This window comes from Arachis hypogaea, chromosome 17 (genome assembly GCF_003086295.3).
Source record: "Arachis hypogaea cultivar Tifrunner chromosome 17, arahy.Tifrunner.gnm2.J5K5, whole genome shotgun sequence".
Classification (NCBI taxonomy): domain Eukaryota; kingdom Viridiplantae; phylum Streptophyta; class Magnoliopsida; order Fabales; family Fabaceae; genus Arachis; species Arachis hypogaea.
Genome location: NC_092052.1, coordinates 87689253 through 87697053, shown reverse-complemented (window position 1 = coordinate 87697053; position 7801 = coordinate 87689253). Strand labels below are relative to the sequence as shown.

The following is a 7801-nucleotide window of genomic DNA, read 5'->3' as shown; positions in this document are numbered from 1 at the left end:
TTTGTAGAGTTCAAGGGAGATGACTTCATGAACTTCTACTTCTTCTCCAATCACGATGCTATGAATCATGATGGCCCGATCCACAGTAACTTCAGATCGGTTGCTAGTGGGGATGATGGAGCGTTGGATGAACTCCAACCATCCTCTAGCCACAGGCTTGAGGTCCAGTCTTCTTAATTGAACCGGCTTGCCTTTGGAGTCAATCTTCCATTGAGCTCCTTCCACACATATGTCCATGAGGACTTGGTCCAACCTTTGATTAAAGTTGACCCTTCTAGTGTAGGAGCGTGCATCTCCTTGCATCATAGGCAAGTTAAACGCCAACCTCACATTTTCCGGACTAAAATCTAAGTATTTCCCCCGAGCCATTGTAATATAATTCTTTGGGTTTGGGTTCTTACTTTGATCATGGTTCCTAGTGATCCATGCATTGGCATAGAACTCTTGAACCATTAGGATGCTGACTTGTTGGATGGGGTTTGTTAGAACTTCCCAACCTCTTCTTTGGATTTCATGTCGGATCTCCGGATACTCATTCTTCTTGAGCTTGAAAGGGACCTCGGGGATCACCTTCTTCTTGACCACAACATCATAGAAGTGGTCTTGATGAGCTTTGGAGATGAATCTTTCCATCTCCCATGACTCGGAGGTGAAAGCTTTTGTCTTCCCTTTCCCTTTTCTAGAGGATTCTCCGGTCTTGGGTGCCATCAATGGTAATAGAAAAACAAAAAGCTTATGTTTTACCACACCAAACTTAGAATATTTCTCGTCCTCGAGCAAGAGAAGAAAGAATAGATGAAGAAGAAGAAGAAAATATGGAGGAGAGGGGGGAGGGGTGTATTCGGCCAAGAAGAGAAGAGAGGGTTGTGTTGTGTGAAAATGAGGAAGAATGGAGGGCTATATATAGGGAAGGGAGGGGGTAAGGTTCGGCCATAAGGGTGGGTTTTGGGTGGGAAATTGATTTTGAATTTTTGAAGGTAGGTGGGGTTTATGAGGTAGGTTTATGGGGAAGAGTGGATGGATGTGAGTGGTGAAGTGGTTATAGGGAAGAGAGATTGAGGTGATTGGTGAAGAGTTTTGGGGAAGAGTGTTTATGGGATTGTGTGAAAGAGAGGTGAGAAGAAGTGAGTGGAGGTAGGTGGGGATCCTGTGGGGTCCATAGATCCTGAGTTGAACGCCCATTTGTTGCCCATTTCTGGCGTTGAACGCCAGAACCATGCTTGTTCTGGGCGTTCAGCGCCAGCTCTACTCCAGGGTGCAATTCTGGCGTTCAAACGCCCAGATGCTGCCCATTTTGGGCGTTCAGCGCCAGAACCATGCTCTGTTCTGGTGTTGAACGCTAGCCAGATGCTTCTTACTGGCGTTTAAACGCCAGTGAGATCCTCCTTCAGGTGTGATTTTTCTTCTGCTGTTTTTGATTCCGTTTTCAATTTTTATATTTATTTTGTGACTCCACATGATCATGAACCTAAGAAAACATGAAAAACAAATAAAATTAGATTTAGATAAATAAAAATTGGGTTACCTCCCAACAAGTGCTTCTTTAATGTCAATAGCTTGACAGTGGGCTCTCATGGAGCCTCACAGATGTTCAGAGCATTGTTGAGACTTCCCAACACCAAACTTAGAGTTTGACTGTGGGGGCTCTGGTTGACTCTGTTTTGAGAGAAGCTTTTTATGCTTCCTCTCCATGTTTATAGAAGGATAACCTTGAGTTGTAAACATAAGGGAGTCCCCATTCAATTGAAGGACTAATTCACCTCTGTCAACATCAATCACAGCTCATGCTGTGGCTAGGAAAGATCTTCCAAGGATGATGGATTCATCCTCATTCTTCCCAGTATTAAGGATTATGAAATCAGCAGATGTAAAGGCCTTCAACCTTTACTAAGACGTCCTCTACTTGTCCATAAGCCTGTTTTCTTGAATTGTCTGCCATCTCTAATGAGATTTTAGTAGCTTGCACCCCAAAGATTCCCAGTTTCTCTATTACAGAGAAGGGCATGAGGTTTATCCCTGAACCAAGGTCACACAGAGCCTTTTCAAAGATCATGTTGCCTATGGTACAAGGTATTACGAACTTTCCAGGATCCTGTTTCTTCTGAGGCAATGTCAGTTGATCCAGATCACTTAGTTCATTGGTGAACAAAGGAGGTTCATCTTCCCAAGTCTCAATACCAAATAATTTGGCATTCAGCTTCATGATTGCACCAAGGTACTTGGTAACTTGGTCTTCAGTAACATCCTCATTCTCTTCAGAAGAAGAATACTCATTAGAGCTCATGAATGGCATGAGGAGGTTTAATGGAATCTCTATGGTCTCTAGATGAGCCTCAGATTCTTTTGGTTCCTCAAAGGGAAGCTCCTTATTGATCACTGGATGTCCTAGGAGGTCTTCCTCCTTGGGATTCACGTCCTTCTCCTCTCTTGTGGGTTCGGCCATGATGGTCAATTCAATGGCCTTGCACTCTCCTTTTGGATTTTCTTCTGTATTACTTGGGAGAGTACTAGGAGGGATTTCAGTGATCCTTTTACTCAGCTGGCCCACTTGTGCTTCTAAATTTCTAATGGAGGACCTTGTTTCATTCATGAAACTTACAGTGGCCTTAGATAGATCAGAGACTAAATTTGCTAAGCTAGATAGATTCTGCTCAGAATTCTCTGTTTGTTGCTAAGTGGATGATGGAAAAGGCTTGCTATTGCTAAACCTGTTTCTTCCACCATTATTAAAGCCTTGTTGAGGCTTTTGTTGATCCTTCCATGAGAGATTTGGGTGATTTCTCCATGAGGGGTTATAGGTGTTTCCATAAGGTTCACCTATGTAATTCACCTCTGCTATTGCAGGTTTTCAGGATCATAAGCTTCTTCTTCAGAAGATGCCTCTTGAGTACTGTTGGATGCAGCTTGCATTCCATTCAGACTCTGAGAAATCATATTGACTTGCTGAGTCAATATTTTATTCTGAGCCAATATGGCATTCAGAGTATCAATTTCAAGAACTCCCTTCTTCTGAGGCATCCCATTACTCACAGGATTCCTCTCAGAAGTGTACATGAACTGGTTATTAGCAACCATGTCATTGAGTTCTTGAGCTTCTGCAGGCGTTTTCTTTAGGTGAATGGATCCACCTGCAGAAGTATCCAATGACATCTTAGCTAATTCAGACAGACCATCATAGAATATATCCAGGATGGTCCATTCTGAAAGCATGTCAGAAGGACACTTTTTGGTCAGTTCTTTGTATCTCTCCCAAGCTTCATAGAGGGATTCACCTTCTTTCTGTCTGAAGGTCTGAACATCCACTCTAAGCTTACTCAGCTTTTGAGGAGGAAAGAACTTGGCTAAGAAAGCCTTGACCAGCTTATCCCAGGAGTTCAGGCTATCTTTGGGTTGAGAGTCCAACCATATTCTAGCTCTGTCTCTCACAGCAAAAGGGAAAAGCATGAGCCTGTAGACTTCAGGATCTACTCCATTAGTCTTAACAGTATCACATATCTGCAAGAATTTAGTTAAGAACTGAAAATGATCTTCAGATGGAAGTCCATGAAACTTGCAGTTCTGCTGCATCAGAGAAACTAATTGAGGTTTCAGCTCAAAATTGTTTGCTCCAATGGCAGGAATGGAGATGCTTCTTCCATGTAAATTGGAATTAGGTGCAGTAAAGTCACCAAGCATCCTCCTTGTATTATTATTATTTTCGGCTGCCATCTCCTCTTCCTGTTCGAAAATTTCTGTAAGGTTATCTCTGGATTGTTGTATTTTAGCTTCTCTTAGTTTTCTCTTCAGAGTCTTTTCAGGTTCTGAATCTGCTTCAACAAGAATGTTCTCGTCTTTGCTCCTGCTCATATGAAAAAGAAGGACAGAAAAATAATAATAATAGGGGTCCTTTTTACCACAGTATAGAGGTCCCTCTGTGAGTAGAAGAAAAGAAGAAGAAAAAATTCGAACAGAGATGGAAAAGGGGGTTCAAATTTGGGTGAGATGAAGTGTCAGTAGATGAATAAATAAATAAAAGGAGATAAGAGAGAGAGAAAAAATTTTCGAAAATAATTTTTGAAAAAGAATTAGTGATTTTTGAAAATAGTTTTTGAAAAAGGTTAGTAATTTTCGAAAATTAAAATCAACAATTAAATTAATTAGTTAATTAAAAAGAAATTCTGAAAAAGAGGGTAGATATTTTCGAAAATTAGAGAGAGAGAGAGTTAGTTAGGTAGTTTTGAAAAAGATAAGAAACAAACAAAAAGTTAGTTAGTTAGTTGAAACAAATTTTTAAAATCAATTTTGAAAAGATAAGAAGATAAGAAGTTAGAGAAGATATTTTAAAATCAAATTTTGAAAAAAGATAAGATAAAGAGATATTTTTGAAAAGATATGATTGAAATTAGTTTTGAAAAAGATTTAATTTTTGAAATCACAATTAATGACTTGATTCACAAGAAATCACAAGATATGATTCTATAACTTAAATTTTGAATCTTTCTTAACAAGTAAGTAACAAACTTGAAATTTTTGATTCAAAACATTAATTGTTGAGGATATTTTCGAAAATTATGAGATGAAAGTAAGAAAAAGATTTTTGAAAAATATTTTTATAATTTTCGAAAATAAAAAAAATGAAAAAGATTTGATTTTTGAAAAAGATTTTGAAAAAGATAAGATTTTTAAATTGAATATTTGATTTGACTCATAAAAACAACTAGATTTTAAAAAAGTTTTGAAAAAGTCAACTCAAATTTTTGAAATTTATGAGTGAAAAAGGGAAAGATATTTTTTTGATTTTTGAATTTTTAATGATGAGAGGGAAAAACATGAAAAAGACTCAATGCATGAAAATTTTGGATCAAAACAATGGATGCATGCAAGAATGCTATGAATGTCAAGATGAACACCAAGAACACTTTGAATGTCAAGATGAACATCAAGAACTTATTTTTGAAAAATTTTTAATGCAAAGAAATCATGCAAGACACCAAACTTAAAAATTCTTCATGTATAGACACTATGAATGCAAGAATGCATATGAAAAACAATAAAAGACACAAAACATGAAAACATCAAGATCAAACAAGAAGACTTACCAAGAACAACTTGAAGATCATGAAGAACACTATGAATGCATGAATTTTTCGAAAAATGCAAGATGAATGTGCAATTGACACCAAACTTTCAACTTGACTCAAGACTCAAACAAGAAACATGAAATATTTTTTATTTTTATGATTTTATTATTTTTTGTATTTTCTTTTAATTTTTTCGAAAATCATTTGAAAAAGAAAAATAAGGATTCCAAAATTTTTAATATGAATTCCAGGAATCTTGCACTCTTATTCTAAAGCTCCAATCTGAGGGTTAGGCATGGCTTAATAGCCAGCCAAGCTTTAGTATGTAACTCAGACATGCCACAGCTGACATACCAATTGGAAGCCCCTATCCAAAAGAATTAGACATGGCTTTACAGCCAGCCAGGCTTTAACATACTTCATGAAACTCTAGAATTCATTCTTAAAAATTCTGAAGAAAAATATATTTTTGAAAACATTTATTTATATTTTTTTTAAATTTTTTTCGAAAACAAAGGAGAAAATTTTTGAAAGATTTTTGAAAAATTTTTGAAAATAAAACAAAAAGAAAATTACGTAATCTGAGCGAAAAGATGAACCGTCAGTTGTCCAAACTCGAACAATCTCTGGGAACGGCGCCAAAAACTTGGTGCACGAAATTGTGATCTCAGGCAACGGCGCCAGAAACTCTGTACGCACGTCTTAATAAATCGTTTTTCATTCACAACTTCGATACAACTAACCAGTAAGTGCACTGGGTCGTCCAAGTAATAAACCTTACGTGAGTAAGGGTTGATCCCACAGAGATTGTTGGTATGAAGCAAGCTATGGTCACCTTGTAAATCTCAGTCAGGCGGATATAAAATAGTTATGGAGTTTTCGAACATAAATAATAAATAGATAGAAAATAAGGATAGAAACACTTATGTATATCATTGGTGAGAATTTCAGATAAGTGTATAGAGATGCATTCGTTCCTCTGAACCTCTGCTTTCCTGCTTTCTTCATCCAATCAGTCTTACTCCTTTCCATGGCTGGCTTTATGTAAGGACATCACCGTTGTCAATGGCTACTTTTAATCCTCTCTGGAAAATGGTCCGATGCACTGTCACTGCATGGCTAATCGTCTGGAGGCATCACCCTTGTCAATGGCTGCATCCCATCCTCTTGTAAAAATGGTCCAAATGCTCTGTCACAGCACGGCTAATCATCTGAGGTTCTCGATCATACTGGAATAGGATTCAACCTTCTTTTGCGTTTGTCACTACGCCCAGCACTCGCGAGTTTGAAGTTCGTCACAGTCATTCAATCCCAGAGTCCTACTCGGAATACCACAAACAAGGTTTAGACTTTCCGGACTCTCATGAATGCCGCCATCAATCTAGCTTATACCACGAAGATTCTGATTAAGAGATCCAAGAGATACTTATTCAATCTGGCGTTCAATGCCCTTTTACGTCGTCTAAACTCGGCCAAAGTATGGACTATTATATATTGCTGGAAAGCCCTGGATGTCTACTTTCCAACGCAATTAGAAGCGCGGCATTTAAGTTCTGTAGCTCCAGAAAATTCACTTTGAGTGCAGGGAGGTCAGAATCCAATAGCATCAGCAGTCCTTCTTCAACCTCTGAATCTGATTTTTGCTCAAGTCCCTCAATTTCAGCCAGAAAATACCTGAAATCACAAAAAAACACACAAACTCATAGTAAAGTCCAGAAATGTGAATTTAACATAAAAACTAATGAAAACTTCCCTAAAAGTAACTAGATTCTACTAAAAACATACTAAAAACAATGCCAAAAAGCGTATAAATTATCCGCTCATCAAATGACTTAAAGGATGGAAAGGAAACATACAAAAATGGAAGGAAAGCACAAAACAGAGTTTTTGAAGAAACTGGCAGCCATGCGATCGCATGGGCGACGTGGCCGCATGCCAGCGCGAAAAGGCATTGACGCGGCCGCATGACTGACGCGACCGCGCGCCTCGAGCGAAACACATATGACGCGGTCGCATGACTGACGCAACCGCGTGCCAAGGAAAACTCCGAATGATGCGAACGCGTGACCCACGCGGACGCATGACAGAGGCCATGCACCAAAAATTGCAGAAAACGCTCCCAGCAAATTCTGAAGCCCTTTTTGGCCCAAATCCAAGTCGAGAAGGCAGAGACCAGAGGTTATGAAGTGGGGGAATGCATCCATTCAAGGAGAGTCTCCACTTTAGTTAGTTTTCATGATTTAGATTTAGTTTAGAGAGAAGTTCTCTCCTCTTTCTTCTCTCTTTAGGATTAGGATTTAGATTTAGGATTTTATTCGCTTTCAGGATTATCTCTTTATCAGGTTCAATATTCCCTTTTATTTACTTTTGCAATTTAATTTATGAATTCTTCCATGTTACAGATTACTCTTTTGAATTAATGTTATTTGAGGTATTTCAGTTTATTATTGCTTTCTTTTATTTACATTATTGTTATTCCTATCTGAAGACATTTTTATTCCAGTAGATTTACTTTTCTCCTTTTAGTCTTGGTTAAGAAATCAGTAACTCAGGAGTTATCAAACTCAAACATGATTGATAACTGTTATCTTTGTTAATTAAATTGAACTTCAATAATCCCAATCTTTTCTTAGGAAATAAATAGGATCCGAAGATCAAACCAATTAATCCCTTGACCTTCCTTTATCTTAGTAAAGGTTAACAAAGTGGAATTAAGATTCAATTCTCATCATCATTGATAA

General features: G+C 37.9%; 1 non-coding gene across 1 annotated transcript; it reads left to right on the top strand.

Moving 5' to 3' along the window:
- Nucleotides 1-3204: 3204 nt before the first annotated feature.
- Nucleotides 3205-3312, top strand: LOC112768661 (small nucleolar RNA R71). Its single transcript, XR_003186063.1, has one exon. It is a non-coding gene; the product is annotated as a small nucleolar RNA R71 (small nucleolar RNA).
- Nucleotides 3313-7801: the final 4489 nt, after the last annotated feature.